The sequence below is a fragment of the Dendrobates tinctorius genome, unplaced genomic scaffold, assembly GCF_039654945.1.
Source record: "Dendrobates tinctorius isolate UK_male_01 unplaced genomic scaffold, ASM3965494v1 ptg000026l, whole genome shotgun sequence".
NCBI lineage: Eukaryota > Metazoa > Chordata > Amphibia > Anura > Dendrobatidae > Dendrobates > Dendrobates tinctorius.
In genome coordinates, this window is record NW_027361694.1 from 2456874 (window position 1) to 2473635 (window position 16762).

At 43.2% G+C, this 16762-nt stretch overlaps 1 long non-coding RNA gene across 1 annotated transcript; it reads right to left on the reverse strand.

Moving 5' to 3' along the window:
- Positions 1-816: 816 nt before the first annotated feature.
- On the reverse strand, positions 817-13872 carry LOC141084639 (uncharacterized). The gene is made up of 2 exons (XR_012231066.1): positions 13820-13872; positions 817-955 (listed from the first exon to the last, which is right to left on the reverse strand). It is a non-coding gene; the product is annotated as an uncharacterized lncRNA (long non-coding RNA).
- Positions 13873-16762: the final 2890 nt, after the last annotated feature.

A 16762-nucleotide genomic window follows, 5' to 3' on the forward strand; every position in this document is an offset into this window, starting at 1 on the left:
TGGGTCGTTACCTGTGAGTGGGTTATATGACTGCAGTCCGTATTTTTGCGTGGGTCTCTTCCCCCTGCGGGTCCTCTTCTTCTTGAAGATCTGCGCCTTTGTCCTAAAAAACGATTCAAGGGAGCTTGTCTCTCGTAGTCTGAGCTCGAAGATGAGATGTCCATAAAGGATCTGTAGTTTGAATGGGTGTTGAAATTTCCGGAGTTGTAGGATTCTCGCCATTTGTAGACTCTATTCTGTTCGTAGTCCTCTGTATCTCTGTAGCTTGGTATACATTTTTTTGCAAAAAAACGTATCGACTAAATACCCTGTATTTGTTATCCAGCACTTGCTGATTACTGTCATATATTTTACTGCAGAGTATTTTTGCAAATCTGTTTTCTAGTTGTGTCTCAGTTAGTGGGTGGTGTGAACGTTGTCTTACCAACTTGTTCACATTGTGCATGTCACATGTGTTTTTAATCCGTTTTTTCCTTGCCTAGCATGGTTTGAGAGACCCCACCCCTCTCTTGTGTGGCATGCACAAAAGAGCTGTCTTGCACCACAAGCCCATACTAAGAAGCGCCTGTCCGAATCCTGTTCATTTTAGACACTGTTCAGATGTTCAGGTTTTAAATACATTAGATAGGGACTGCTTCAATACAGGTTACCTTGACGCGGTGAAGCAGCTTGGTATACATTTTATTGCAAAAAAAGTATCGACTAAATACCCTGTATTTTGTTATCCAGCACTTGCTGATTACTGTCATATATTTTACTGCAGAGTATTTTTGCAAATCTGTTTTCTTGTTGATACTATTGGATGAGCCAGATTACTTAAAGGTGCGGTAACGTGTGTTTATTGTCATGGTTACCAACACAGCGTTGGAGCAGGAAGTGCCAGAGTGTTAGAGTAAAAGCAATGGATTTTCAGTGCTCTGGAGGTGGTGATTCAAACAATTCATAGCTGTTGGTTCTGTAATAGAGATAGATACAATTAGTGTCATGAATACAGTATTATAACAGTATGGTTTGATCACATATCAGATTACAATAACATTATAATAAAAGGAATGACTGCACATCATACTCCTTGTTTAACCCCTTAGGTGCCAGGGTATTGAGCTCATGGATCCAGTAGGCCTCTCTTCTTTTTAATAGATTAATACGATTACCTCCCCTGCGTGAGGGACGGATTTGTTCCACTACCTGGAATTTAAGTTGTGCAATCGAGTGGCCAGCAGTGATGAAATGATAAGGGGTCGGCAGAAGCATATTCTTACATCGAATAGTGGATTTGTGTTTCGATATCCGATCCCTTATGTGCTGTGTAGTTTCCCCTACATAAAGTAATCCACAGGGACATTTGAAAATGTATACTACAAACGAGCTATCATAGGTGTAATACTCTCTAATATTATACTTTTTGCCGGTGTGGGGATGGTGGAAACAGTTGCCTTTTTGAACGTTGTTGCACTGTGTGCATTGGAGGCAGGGGAAGGTACCAAATTATCACAGCTGACACCCGGCACAATGTGTCAGGGACGGTCACGGACCACCTCCGACACGTTAACCCCTTGCACACCGCGATCAAACACGATCGCAGTGTACCGGGGGTTAAAGCGAAGCATCGGCAGGTAGGGGGCTCCATCTGTGCTTCCCTGAGCCCCCCACAGCAGCGCAATGTGCAGCGCTGCTGCGGGGGGCTCCATCCCTGCAGGTCCCCGAATCCAAGATGGCGACAGGGACCTTCGGGGGCCTGCAGGGAGCTGGCTTCCTCATGCCTGCAAAGCGCAGGCAAGGAGGAAGCCTTGTGCAGTGCCTGTGACAGATTGCTGATCTGTCACAGTGATCTGTGATGTGACAGATCAGCGATCTGTCACAGGACCGTGATGTCCCACCTGGGACAATGTAATAAAGTTTTTTTGAAATAAAGAAACAAAACAATAAAAGTACACATATTTGGTATCGCCGCGTCCGTAACGACCCGCCCTATAAAACTGTCCCATTAGTTAACCCCTTTAGCGATCTCCTTAAAAAATAAAAATAAAAAACGAAGCAAAAAATAATGATTTATTATCATACCGCCGAACATAAAGTGCAATAACGCGCGATCAAAAAGACGCATATAAATATGCATGGTAATGCTGAAAATGTCATCTTGTACCGCAAAAAACGAGCCACCATACAGCATCATCAGTGAAAAAATAAAAAAGTTATAGCTCGCAGAATAAAGCGATGCAAAAATAATTTTTTTTATAAAATTGTTTTCATTGCATAAAAGCGCCAAAACATAAAAAATGACCTAAATGAGGTATCGCTGTAACCGTACTGACCCAAAGAATAAAAGCGCTTTATCAATTTTACAGCACGCGGAACGGTGTAAACGCACCCCCCCGAAAAGAAATTCATGAAACGCTGGTTTTTGTTCATTCTGCGTCACAAAAATCGGAATAAAAAGCAATCAAAAGATGTCACGTGCCCATAACCAATAAAAGCGTTAACTCGTCCCGCAAAAAATAAGACCTCACATGACTCAGTGGGTCAAAATATAGAAAAATTATAGCTCTCAATATGTGGTGATGCAAAAACTATTTTTACAATAAAAAGCGTCTTTTAGCGTGTGACAGCTGCCAAACATAAAAACCGCCATAAATAGTAAATCAAACCCCCCGTTATCACCCTCTTAGTTAGAGAAAAATAATAAAATTTAAAAAAAGTATTTATTTCCATTTTCCCATTAGGGTTAGGGTTAGGGCTAGGGCTAGCATTAGGGCTAGGGTTAGGGCTAGGGTTAAGGCTAGGGTTAGGGCTAGGGCTGAGATTAGGGCTAGAGGTGTGTTGGGGTTAGGGTTGGAGTTAGAATTGGGGGGTTTCCACTGATTGGGCACATCAGGTGCTCTCCAAATGCAACATGGCGTCTGATCTCAATTCCAGCCAATTCTGCGTTGAAAAAGTCAAATGGTTCTCCTTCCCTTCCAAGCTCTGCCATGCGCCCAACCAGTGTTTTACCCCTACATATAGGGTATCAGCCTACTCAGGACAAATTGCAAAACAACATTTGGGGTCCATTTTCTCCTGTTACCCTTAGGAAAATAAAAAATTGGGAGCAAAAATATCATTTTTGTGGAAAAAAATTTTTTTCTTATTTTCACGCCGGGCATTATAAACTTCTGTGAAGCACTTGGGGGTTCAAAGTGCTCACCACACATCTAGATAAGTTCCGTGGGGGGTCTAGTTTCCAAAATGGGGTTATTTGTGGGGCATTTCAATAGTTTAGGTACATCAGGGACTCTCCAAAAGCAACATGACACCCGCAGACCATTCCATCAAAGTCTGCATTCCAAAACGTCACTACTTCCCTTCCGAGCCCCGACGTGTGCCCATACAGTAGTTTTCTCCCACAAATGGGGTGTCAGCGTACTCAGGACAAATTGGACAACAACTTTTGGGGTCCAATTTCTCCTGTTACCCTTAGGAAAATAAAAAAATTGGGGACTAAATGATCATGTTTGTGGAAAAAATACGATTTTTTTATTTTCATGCCCGGACGTTATAAACTTCTGTGAAGCCCTTGGGGGTTCAAAGTGCTCACCACACATCTAGATAAGTTCCTTAGGGGGTCTAGTTTGCAAAATGGTGTCTTTTATGGGGGGTTTCCACTGTTTAGGTACATTTGGGGCTCTCCAAAGGCAACATGACACCCGCAGAGTATTCCATAAAGTCTGCATTCCAAAATGTCACTACTTCCCTTCCGAGCCCCGACGTGTGGCCATACAGTAGTTTTCTCCCACATTTGGGGTATCAGCATACTCAGGACAAATTGGACAACAACTTTTGGGGTCCAATTTTTCCTGGTACCCTTGGGAAAATAGAAAAAATGGGGACTAAAAGATCATGTTTGTTGAAAAAATACGATTTTTTTTATTTTCACGCCCGGTCGTTATAAACTTCTGTGAAGCACTGGGGGGTTCAAAGTGCTCACCACACATCTAGATAAGTTCCTTAGGGGGTCTAGTTTGCAAAATGGGGCCACATGTGGGGGGTTTCCACTGTTTAGGTACATCAGGGGCTCTCCAAAAGCAACATGACACCCGCAGACCATTGCATCAAAGTCTGCATTCCAAAACGTCACTACTTCCCTTCCGAGCCCCGACGTGTGCCCATACAGTAGTTTTCTCCCACATATGGGGTATCAGCGTACGCAGGACAAATTGGATAACTTTTTGGGTCCAATTTCTCCTGTTACTCTTAGGAAAATAAAAAAATTGGGGACTAAATGATCATGTTTGTGGAAAAAATACGATTTTTTTATTTTCATGCCCGGATGTTATAAACTTCTGTGAAGCACTGGGCGGTTCAAAGTGCTCACCACACATCTAGATAAGTTCCTTAGGGGGTCTAGTTTCCAAAATGGTGTAATTTGTGGGGGGGTTTTCACTGTTTGGTACATCAGGGGCTTTCCAAACGCGACATGGTGTCCGATCTCAATTCCAGCCAAAAACGTCAAATGGCGCTGCTTCCCTTCCGAGCTCTGCCATGCGCCCAAATAGTGGTTTACCCCCACATGTGGGGTATCAGCGTACTCAGAACAAATTGCACAATAAGTTTTAGGGTCCTGTTACCCTTGGAAAAATAAGAATTTAGGGTGAAAAGATCATTTTTGTGGAAAAAATATGATTTTTTTAATTGTACGGCTGTACGTTATAAACTTCTGTGAAGCCCTTGGGGGTTCAAAGTTCTCACCACACATCTAGATAAGTTCCTTGGGGGGTCTAGTTTCCAAAATGGTGTCATTTATGGGGGGTTTCCACTGTTTTGGTACATCAGGGGTTTTCCAATCGCGACATGGTGTCCGATCTCAATTCCAGCCAAAAAAGTCAAATGGCGCTGCTTCCCTTCTGAGCTCTGCCATGCGCCCAAATAGTCGTTTACACCCACATATCAGGTATCAGTGTACTCAGGATAAATTGCACAATAACTTTTAAGGTCTTGTTACCCTTGGGAAAATAAAAATTGGGGGTGAAAAGATCATTTTTGTGGAAAAAATATGATTTTTTAATTGTACCGCTGTACGTTATAAACTTCTGTTGGTTCAAAGTTCTCACCACATATCTAGATAAGTTCCTTGGGGGGTCTAGTTTCCAAAATGTGGTCACTTGTGGGGGGTTTCCACTGTTTAGGTACATCAGGGGCTCTCCAAAAGTGACATGGCATCCGATCTGAATTCTAGCCAATTTTGCATTGAAAAAGTCAAACGGCGCTCCTTCCCTTCTGAGCTCTGCCATGCGCTGAAACAGTTGTTACCCCCCACATATCAGGTATCAGTGTACTCAGGACAAACTGCACAATACCTTTTGCAGTCCAACTTCTCCTGTTACCCTTGATAAAATAAAAAAAATTGAACCTGAAGTATTTTTTTTGTGGAAAAAAGTTAAATGTTCATTTTTTTTTAAATATTCAAAAAATTCCTGTGAAGCACCTGAAGGGTTAATAAACTTCTTGAATGTGGTTTTGAGCACCTTAAGGGGTGCAGTTTTTAGAATGGTGTCACTTTTGGGTATTTTCTATCATATAAACCCCTCAAAGTGGCTTCAAATGTGATGTGGTCCATAAAAATAAAATGGTGTTGCAAAAATGAGAAATCGCTGGTCAACTTTTAACCCTTATAACTTCCTAAGAAAAAAAAATTTTGGTTCCAAAATTGTGCTGATGAAAAGTAAACATGTGGGAAATGTTACTTATTAAGTTTTTTGTGTGCCATATCTCTGTGATTTAAGGGCATAAAAATTCAAATTTGGAAAATTGCGAAATTTTCAAAATTTCCGCCAAATTTCCGTTTTTTTCACAAATAATTGCAAGTTATATGAATGAAATTGTACCACTAGCATGAAGTACAATATGTCATGAGAAAATCACCAGGATCCATGGAAGCGTTCCAGAGTTATTACCTCATAAAGGGACAGTGGTCAGAATTGTAAAAATTGGCCCGGTCATGAACGTGCAAACCACCCTTGGGGGTTAAGGAGTTAAAAGCCCCTACATTAGGATGGGCCATTGTAAGGAGATGCCAATGGCGCCTATTACTTGAATGCAAACGATAGGCTAGTGGGTGGTAATCATGCACAAATGCGATACGTTTAGTCAGCTTAGGTTTAGGTGGAGAGGAGAGGTCTAGAGTGTTTAGTGTACTCTGTGGATAGCCTCTCTCTATGAATTTAGTACGCATCTCATTCATGCGTGTTTTTTGGACCTCAGCATTGGAACCTATCCTCTGTACCCTTTTCATTTGCGATTTAGGTATCGCATTCTTCATCTTAGTAGGATGAAAGCCCTCATAATGGAGCAGGCTATTGCGATCTGTTGGTTTTCTGTAGAGATCAGTAGAGAGGTGACCTGCATCGTCCTTGATGAGTAACGTGTCTAGAAAGTTGATCTGATTAGTATGGTGTGTCATTGTGAAACTGAGACCTTGCCATGTGGTTTGTAGGAGGGGAAAAAAAGGATTGTAATGTGTCTAATGACCCTCCCCAGATACAGAAAATATCGTCGATGTACCTCTTCTACATCAGAGCATGAGTGCGGAAGAGGTCATCTAGATATATGATACTGTCATCAAAGTGGGCTACATAACAATTTGCGCGCCAGGTGGAGCCGACCCCTATACAGAGACCGTTAGGGGCAGACCCTCGGAAGTCAGATACCGCGACAGCTAGAACCAAGAGGGGTGGCTCAAGGGACCGGAGAGAGCGATTGGTGGGACAAGAAGTATGGCACAGAGCCCAGAGTACTGTATATCGAACAGCCGGTGGGGTAGGAGACACAGGGAACGGGTACTGGGCAGAGCTCGGGACACAGGATACAGGAAAACTAGATACAGGACGGAGCAAAGAGCACAAGACAGACCAGGGATTCAGGATGGCAAGGAACACAGGACAGAGCACTTGGCACAGGACGGACCAAGGAACACAGGACTGGGCACGGGGCACAGGACGGATCAAGGAACAAAGAACAGGACAAGGCACAGGATAAAGAACGAAGCACAGGGCATAACACAGGGTACAGAATGGAAGTTGTAGGGAAACCCCCTACTTCTCGGCCAGAATTAACGCTAGAGGAACACACGATAATCAGGCGTCTCCACCTTCTTGGAGACACATGATATACCATACGCTGCCCAGTGATTGGGTGGCCAGGGCCTCTGGGCGGGTGCTGCAGGGTTAAGAATCCTGCAGAGCGCGCGCCCGCGGCCTAAGGCGCCTGCGCGGGACTGCCATGAGCCGGGAGGACAGGAGCAAGGAGGAGGCAGATGGATCCCTACGGGAGGAGGGCGCAGCATGGCGAGGTGTGGGCTGGTGAGTGGAGGTGGTGGCGGACCCCGCCGCTGCTGAACGGTGGCGGCGACCGCCGCTGATGTGACAGTTTGTTTGTTTTTCCCAGCATTCTGCTCTTATGCAGCTTTCTTAAACTCCTAGACTTTTTAAGAATTTAACTGTAAAAATGTTTTCATACTTGTATGTTTCAGCTTGGTTCAGAAGTGCAACCTGTGGTCTGAAATTAACGTTGATGCTAAATAATAGTCCAATAAAAATTGAACAGAAAATTCAGATCTGATTTAGCATTGCTGCTTGATTGTTGGCACCTGGGCAAAAAAGTGAAATCTGATGCATAGTTTAAAGTTCTTCTTTCATTAAACTATTTAAAACAACCACACTTGGATGCATGCATGGGAGCCCACCTGAGTTTAGCCAGTATCTGATGCTAGTTATTGAAAAATAATTTGCTGGTCCAGTTTTCCCAAAAAATGACATTTGTTTATTCAGAATAAAATGTACCTTAAGTTCGCTCATTGAACGTTTAATTATCTACTTTCCATAATATGATTACCACTTTGCTAAGGATTGCTTTAAACAAAAGTGGTGAAGTTTTCTTTCAAAAATGACATATTTACAAAAATATTTCACAGTTCTAATGTTCTTGAAGTACAGCACATTCAGAAAGTTCATCTGCAATATGCACCTGGTATGGCAAATTAACTCTCACCTCAAGCTGTAAAACCCACTATTACCTTCAGGGAGAACGGACAAAAACATATGTTTAGTTGTCTACTTCACAGCTATCATAAAGTTGCATTTTGTAGAAATTAGTGAATATATTCGAGTGGAATTGAATTCCCTAATATGCAGATTTTTTTTGTAATTTGTTTCTGCGTGGATTAAGCAAAATGTCTACCACTGGTCGCCACTTTTCTGAAATGTAAAAAAACTGTTAAGTGCCAAAACAAAAAAAAATCTCTTTACTGACCTTGTAGTTTACCTCTCCAGCCCATCCGTTCCTCACCATCACCTGTTCAGTCCTCATCACTCTTCCTTATCACCTCGCAAGTGCTGAAATCTATGAGTCTTTCACACTAAATCGAGAGAGCTCTGATGAGGGTTCTATGCCTTGGCACACAAGGTCAGGTTGCATTTTGTGACATTGTGAGAAAGACCCCAGAGCACAAGAGACTATCAATTTATGGAGAATAGCATCTCTATGAATTGATTTTCCTGGGAAAATCTCCATGAACAGGACAATTCAAATTTTTTTGATCCTCTCATCTATAGGCTGTTGGTCAACAGATTTGTCACTGTTTAACCAATGCCACCACATTATCTAATATCTTATCCACACCTTCCCTTAAGGGGCCTTTACACATAGCGATATCGCTAGCGATATCGCTAAAGCGTCACCGATTTTGTGTGTCACTGATCGCGCAGATCCATTTCTCGTCCGGCGCTTCCTGCTGGGCTTCCTGCTGGCGCTGAAGAGTGACATGTGGACGCGGGCGGGAGGACGTCAGGATCGCCGCGTCTGACAGGTAAGTAACGACCGCTGCTGTGTCGCTACATCGCTGTGAGATCTGCCTGTGTGGCAGCTCACTAGCGACCATTTAGCGATGCACCAGCGATCCTGACCGGGTCGTATCGTTGTCAGTATCGCTGGTGCATCGCTAAATGTAAAGGGGCCTTTACACTCATGCATCCCGACATAGCACGCTTACTAAAAGTGTCTTAACCCACCCTCTGTGTGTTTGATAGATACGTCATCCATTGATCACAGGCAGGGGGGCCCGGGTTAGCAAGCTCATAAAAAGAGTCTAGGATGGGGATGGCCTGTACAAACAAATCATGTACTCAGTGTTCAAAGATAATTTTCTGAGGTATTACAAACTGTGGTGGGTATAAGTGGTGAATTAATAGAATGGTGATAATGTGGAAAATTTGGCTCCCTTCAAAAATCCACTGACATATCTGAACATATCTTTGTCATACAGGTATTTCTATTTATTTACCAAAGTCTCTTTTTGTGTACTCCAGTGACAATAACCATTTAAAGGATTAGTTTTCGGACATGTGTATTGTTGTATAGTGCTTGCAAAAACAAGCACTTTTGCAGTTTACTGTTTATTAACATTTTCAGTTGTTTTTGAGAGATTAACACTTTTCTTTTGTTTGCAGCTTGTTTCCTAGGAGAACAACTAGTGCTATGGTTTAGCAACAGTGGTCAAAAATGAACAGGACTGACAAGTTCTTTTCTATTAAGCTTGTAAGCAGTGCCTTGAAGTTGGCCGCGACCGCTGGATCATATTGGTCACTCCTAATATCGGCAGCTTCTATGCAGTGCTTGCAAGCTAGACAGCAGAGCTAGTTGGTCTCTTAGGCAAGCTATAAACAAATGATAAGTATTAGTAATATCTCAAGAACTGCTGCAAATATTAATAAACAGTAAACTGCAAAGTACTTATAATTACAAGCTCTATCAATACCCATTGTAGCAATGTCAGATAGGCTAGGGTTAAATCCTAGTTCTGCAGGCTTTGATTAGTGCACCTGTCCTGGTTAAAGGCAGCTTACAGCATTGCGAGCTCAATCTGAAAGCATGGAGGAGCTTGTTAAAAAATTAGTCCAGGTGCAGCACCAGCAGCAGCTGACTCAACAGGAGACCAACAAACTACTGACCCAGCAGCAGCAGGAGTTAAAGCGGCGAACTGTCTGGTCCCGAGACATCAGTTAAAGTCAAGGTAGCAGATGAGGCAAACGGTATGGGAGGTCATACAGAAGATGACTCTGGAGGATGATGTGAAGGATTTACTGACTGTATTTGAGATGATGTCAGACAGAGAAACAGCCCCCAGAGCATTGGGTAGAGGTCCTTGCTCCATACCTTATGGAGGAACAGCAGACCTTGCCCTTCAGGATGTCAAGGAGTATGATAAGCTGATCAGAGATTATGACACATTTGGGCATGCATCACCCTTTCAATCCGGGCACAACGGGTGCATCTCTGGGTTGACCAAGGAAATCCTCAGAAAGCAGATCACCTAGTGAGCCTCATTGAAAAATACTTGGCCATGGAAAATACCCTGAGGTCACATTTCTGGTAAACCCAAAAAAGGGGCCCACTATAACATCTGAGGGGTGCATAAAGACCCAGGAGGGGTCAGAGCTGTGATTAAAAGGTTACAACTAGAGATGAGTGAACCCCTGGGTGTCTGGAGTTGTCAAACAGTTGAAAAAAGTTTGCTTCATGTACCAGAACAGTACCCGAACCCCATTCACTTGAATGGGGAGGCTATAAAATCCAGTGTTTGCCTCTGATCATCAGTAAAATCAGTACCGCCGGTTAGAGAGCCGAGGTTCCATGCTGTCAAATGACAGCGTGAGCACGCAGCTTTGATTGGAAGTAAAAATTTTCCCTCAGGTCACTGGCGTCAGCTCATAGGACATCTACTCTTATCAGCTGATGCCTGCTGCTGCTAATATCAGCAAGAGCAGGTGCGGCTGATGGGAGTATTCATCAGCCAGTACCTGCGCCCTAAATAAATAATTAAAAAAAAAAAGGTGTGGGTTCCCCTGTATTTTTGATAGCCAGCCAGGCAAAACTGACAGCTGTGGGCTGCAACCCTCAAATGTCACCTTTAGCAAGGTTGGTTATCAAGAATAAATAATTTAGAAAAACAGCATGGGGTACCCCCCAATTTTTGACCACCAGCCGAGCAAAAGCAAGCAGCTGGGGGGAATTCTCAGCCTGGTAAGGCACCATGGATGTTGACCCCCCCAAGCTAAAATATCACCCCGCAGCTGCCCAGAAAAGGCGCCAAGATGTGCCAATTCTTGCTCTATGCCCAGCTCTTCCCACTTTTCCTGTGGCAATGGCAAGTGGGGTTCATATTTGTGGGGTAGATGTCACCTTTGTATTGTTCAGTGACAAGCCCTTGGCTTATTAATGGAGAGGCGTTTATAGAAAATAAAAAAAAACATGTCCCTCACCTGTCCATTGTTCTGTCCATGCAGTAATCCATGTCTGGGGATAAACAGTTTTCAAAGTGGACGGTGCAAAGATGCAACTGTCCAGGCTGAGAACCACTGGGAGAATGAGGAAAGAGCTGCTGCGAGCGCAGCCTCAGTGACTAGTGGTGACGTCATTGAGGTTACTGCCAGGCTCCTGAACTGCGAGTACCTCAGTGAGATCATTGCTAGCACAGTGAGAAAAAGTCTCAAATGACAGCACAGGAACCACAGATCTCTGACCGGCGGTAATGATTTACAGTACTGCCGGTCATAGTCACAGCTGCAGGTTCACATAAGTATCCAAAGAAGAAAAGGGAAGGCTGACAGCAATCACTAATTTTGAATGCTCATTCAAATTCCAAGCCACTCACTTGGAGAATCAGCAACATAGAAGTAGAAAAAAACAGCATCCAATCCCAGGTGATGAATTCTAAAGAGCAAGGTTTTATTCCACTATCACAATACAACTTTTCGACCTATAGCAGTTCTTTATCAAGTATGCACAAAAGTGGAAAACACACCTACACCAATCACTATCATGGCCAAACCAACTCATATTAAAAACATCATTTCTACAAACATTAATAAAGGGCACACACACCCTAATTACAAATAACATAATCAACACCTTGTGAATAAAAAACATGGGGAAAAAAATTACCCCTGTTTAGCAGCACATTTATTGTATACAAAAATTCCCTATAGTCATTGTTACCAAGATCCAATCAATCCAGAGTGAGTCATGAATATGTAATTAGTACCATTAAGGGAGCCAATAGCGGATGGCTAAAAAAAGTAAGCCAAAATCGTAATGAAGAGGCATGACAGAGGTGTATCCTATCCATCCAGTGGTGAGACAGCATCATGTAGTCGTCACGGACCCGCAGTCCTATCGCTACAACTCCATCTTAACAGACCTGCATATCGCACCCGCGCACGCCCCTGTCATCATGTGCCACACGGGAGAGGCCACATGAACTTGGTCACATGGCCACAAACCTGATGACACGCGGACACACAACATCAGGTCTCATCACAGGGCATCACCAAAGCTGCGGTGGTAACCATGGTATAGGGACTGCCCATATGATTTCAGGTGATCAACCCATCCAGGTCATGTGATTGCGATTATCCCTAAGTGCAAAATCTGAATAATCTGTAGCAAACCACTATAGACAATGCAAATTTAAATGTAAAATATAGAAGGAGGGACAAGAAGGTAAGGGGAGGAGTCAGAGTACAGACATAGTCAGTCATTATTATATTATATCAAAAAGACTATACATTATATCCATAACAGATATATCCATATTCAGTGTCATCCATCGACCTCAGTCATCTCCACACCTTAATTCCACTCCAAGTTGGTTCTGCAACAGGGAACCATCTGTAATGCTACAAAAGCACAACATAAAGTTAAAAACATACTGATGACAAAAGCAGAGAGGGAAGTGGATTTCAAGGTAGGCGACTATGTAAATTATATTCAATGTTCAAACCTTTTGGTTGTGACGTACCTAATTCAGAAATCCACCTTATTTCTTTTTTCCTCAACAAAACTATGTGAACGCTATCTAAGGCCTAATGCCTATCAGAGAGATACCATTTACTGAGATGGAAATAACACTTTGAACTGAACCTGACAGCTAAAACATTCTGTCTGATCCACAGCTCTGGCTGTATGATCTCAGCCAGGTATGTTTGACTCGGACATTCTACATTGTGGGCAGAGTCACATTAGTGACTAGTCAGACAGGTGGGCCCCTGAAGCTTCTCTCCGCCCGCTTCCCCGGTATGACAAATCTTTCTATATACACACATATAGGCAGAGACCTGTCAATCCAGGGCAGTGGGCAAGGAGAATATGCCAGGGGACCCACATATTCCTACTAGTATACATCACGGTGTTGGTCCTCGGTGGCATTAAAGTGTGCTTTGCTCTGAAATGCCGCAGCGTGTCAGAGTCAAACATAACTGGCTGAAATGATACAGCTACTGATGTCAAACATGCTGTCCGTGGATTGGGCAGCATGCATCAGCTGTCAGACTTAACTTCCTATATGAATGGCAACTTTTCCAGTATATGCAGAAGCAGTCTCATTTTAATTTTTTTTAAGACCCCACCCTCTCAGACTACAGTAAGGATCGAAGGCAACGCAACCAAACAAGAATGTGGAAAGCGCAGTAGTAACTGTCATGTTTAACCACATATAACTGTGGCAATATGTGCCCCATTGGCAGGACACATGTTCCAGTGTATCACAAAGATCAAAAGTGCATTAGAGAACAGGACCGAAAGCAGACTTTAAGAGGCTGACTTTAACTCCTACCTAGCAAAAAGATGGTTGATGTATAAAGCATTTCTGATTGTAAAGTAGGGCTCCCATGTCAGTCCTAATATGCTACTATGGAGTCAGAAATAAAACGAAAAAATTGCGCTACTTAAGTGTATAAGTGCTATTTTTAACACATTTTCCTATCATCTTTTGTGAAAGGCATCATTTTACCTGTCACTCCAGAAATCTTCAACTGCTGACCGTGAAGTAATATAGAAAAAAATCCAATATATCTGTAAAATATGAAAGCGTGTATGACTTTACATTGAGACCATATTACCGTATCTCAAATAATTCAGGAATTGATTTCAAAGCAGCTAATATTTTTCGTGTCTAACAAATGCAAATCATCGGCTTACACTGCTTCCCATTTGCAATTCATAAAATGCCTTGTCTTTCAGAAAAAAAGTGATTGACAAGATAATGCCCCTAAAACATAGATGTATAGAAGGAAAAACACAGTTTTATTGAGAACTTGACTTTGGGAGCTCGTCGCTTGTCAAATGTTCCTTGTTGACATTGCAGCCAAGCAACCACAGCAAATAATATGCAGAGCAGTCTAGAAAGGCGAGATTCTACTTGATATCCACTTTAGAAACCTTTTCTCACTCGATATGTGACTGCAGGAGTCTGAAGACGTTATTGTGAATTATGCTGGAAACCCTAATTTGTCTAAGGGGTCAAATGTGGTGTTAGGTGGCAAAGACGTAGAGGCAAGAAGACTTGAAAGGAGGTAATTTCTCATCGCTATAGTCTGTTTTATGGAAAGGCAGGACAGGTAGGAGCATGTTTATCATGGCTGATGACATGACACTATTAATTATCTAACAAGGACAAAATGTGGGTTTACTGCTATGGTTATGAATGGAGAGTCATCTGTAAGAGCTGATAAAGGTAATAATAAAAAAAAGGAATATCATTGTGCTGTTCATCTCTCCTGGAGCTGCTCAGTATGTCAGACACATGAAAAAGAGTCATCCACCCAGTGACCGTCAGTCAATGATAGTGCCGCTGTCTAGTTATTGTGTCTTGCTTGAACATTGTGACATGTACATTAGAATTACACAGGAAAGCAGACACCGGATACATTATTATTATTATTATTATTATTATTAATATTTATTGTTATAGCGCCATTTATTCCATGGCGCTTTACATGTAAGGAGGGGTATACATAATAAAAACAGGTACAATAATGTTAAACAATACAAGTCATAACTGGTACAGTACAGGAGGAGAGAGGACCCTGCCCGCGGGCTCACAATCTACAAGGGATGGGTGAGAATACAGTAGACGAGGGTAGAGCTGGTCATGCAGCGGTTTGGTCGATCGGTGGTTACTGCAGGTTATAGGCTTATGGGTTTAAGAGTCAATCTTGTGAATGGACAGGACATATGAAGATATGCAGATATGCTCTACATTTATTTGTACCCGTTTCTTTGAATAATAACATGTTCTCCATTTATGTAGAAAGATAGCACCCACACCACAGCTCCCAACCAACCCGCAGAACTGCCCATCATATCATTGCTTTTGTCAGGGGGCAGATGCTGACAGCTTGGGGCCCCTGTGCAAGAAATGTGTCTGGGCCCCCTTCCTTTTATGGTGACAAAGCTATATATGTATATATAGCCACACACACATACTGTACATGTATATATATTACATAGCCTCCTTTATTATGTACATTGCCATACCTTATTATACAGTGCCCTCTCTTGTTGTGTACAGTACCGTCCCCTTACATAGTGGATTATATAGAGTCCCGTCTATTATTACATACCATCCTGACTTGATAGCTGTATAATGCAATGTTGGCTGATGGAGCATGGGAAAGCTTCCTTTCTAATGGAGGAGCTGATGGACGGGTAGACTGGTCACCGGCTGCTTCATCAGCGGTCATTTTATATCTAAAAAGAGAGCGGACTATGTAATAAAAGAGGGCACTCTGAATAATAAAATTAACAAGAATACACTATGTAAGAGTAAGCACTGTACATAAGAGCAGAGGAAGCTATATAATAAGGGATGGCACCATATATAACTAGAGAGGATGGTATGTAATAAGGGACGGTGTTATACATGATAAAAGAGGAAACAATGTAACTAAGGATGGTGTTATACAGAATTAGTGAGTACACTATATACTAAGGGACTGTGTTATACATAATAAGTACGTACACTATATACTAAGGCACTGTGTTATACATAATATATACGTACACTAGATACTAATTGACTGTGTTAGACATAATAAGCAATAATAATGTCTTCCTCCACCTCCCCCTGTTCCTAAGTCCATTATAAGTCCTCCCTTCCTCACATCTCCATGCTTGCAGGTTGTTGCTCTACCATTGAGCCACAGTCCACAACACTGTAGATAAGAGATTATGATAATCTTGACCTCTTAGGGTACCGTTATACCTAGCGATGCACCAGCGATCCCGACTAGCGATATGACGTGGTCAGGATCGCTGGTGCATCGCTAGGTGGTCGCTAGTGAGCTGCCACACAGGCAGATCTCACCAGCGACATTGCTGGGGACGGGGATCGCTACTTACCTGTCAGACGCGGTGATCCTGCATCCTCCCGCCCGGCTCCACGCGTCGCTCGTCGGCGCCACAGGAAGCCCAGCAGGAAGTGGCCGACGAGGAATGGTCCAGGAGCGTCTCGCGCGATCAGCGATAACCAGCGGGGGAGCCGGTCGGAGGTAAGTATCACATGCAGCGATATGGCTAGCAATATCGCTGCAACGTCACAAAATCGGTGACTTTACAGCGATATTGCTAGCGATATCGCAGTGTGTAACGGGGGCTTAAGGCTAGTTTCACACTATCGTTTATTCCACGCAGCGCACGGCGCCGCTAAGCCCCGCCCCCTGCCGGCTCCCTGCCCGCCCCATCCGGTCATCGCCACCTACTATCGCACATGGACGCTTGCGATCTGCGCACCCTATCTTTAGCATAGGGTGCGCAGATCGTGTGCTGGCCGTGCGCTAGTAGGATTTTGGCGTGCGCTGCGCACTTTTGAAGGTGCGCCCGTGCGCGCCGAATGCAGCATGTTGCATTTCGGCACGCACGGCGCACCTTCAAAAGTGCGCAGCGCATGCCAAAA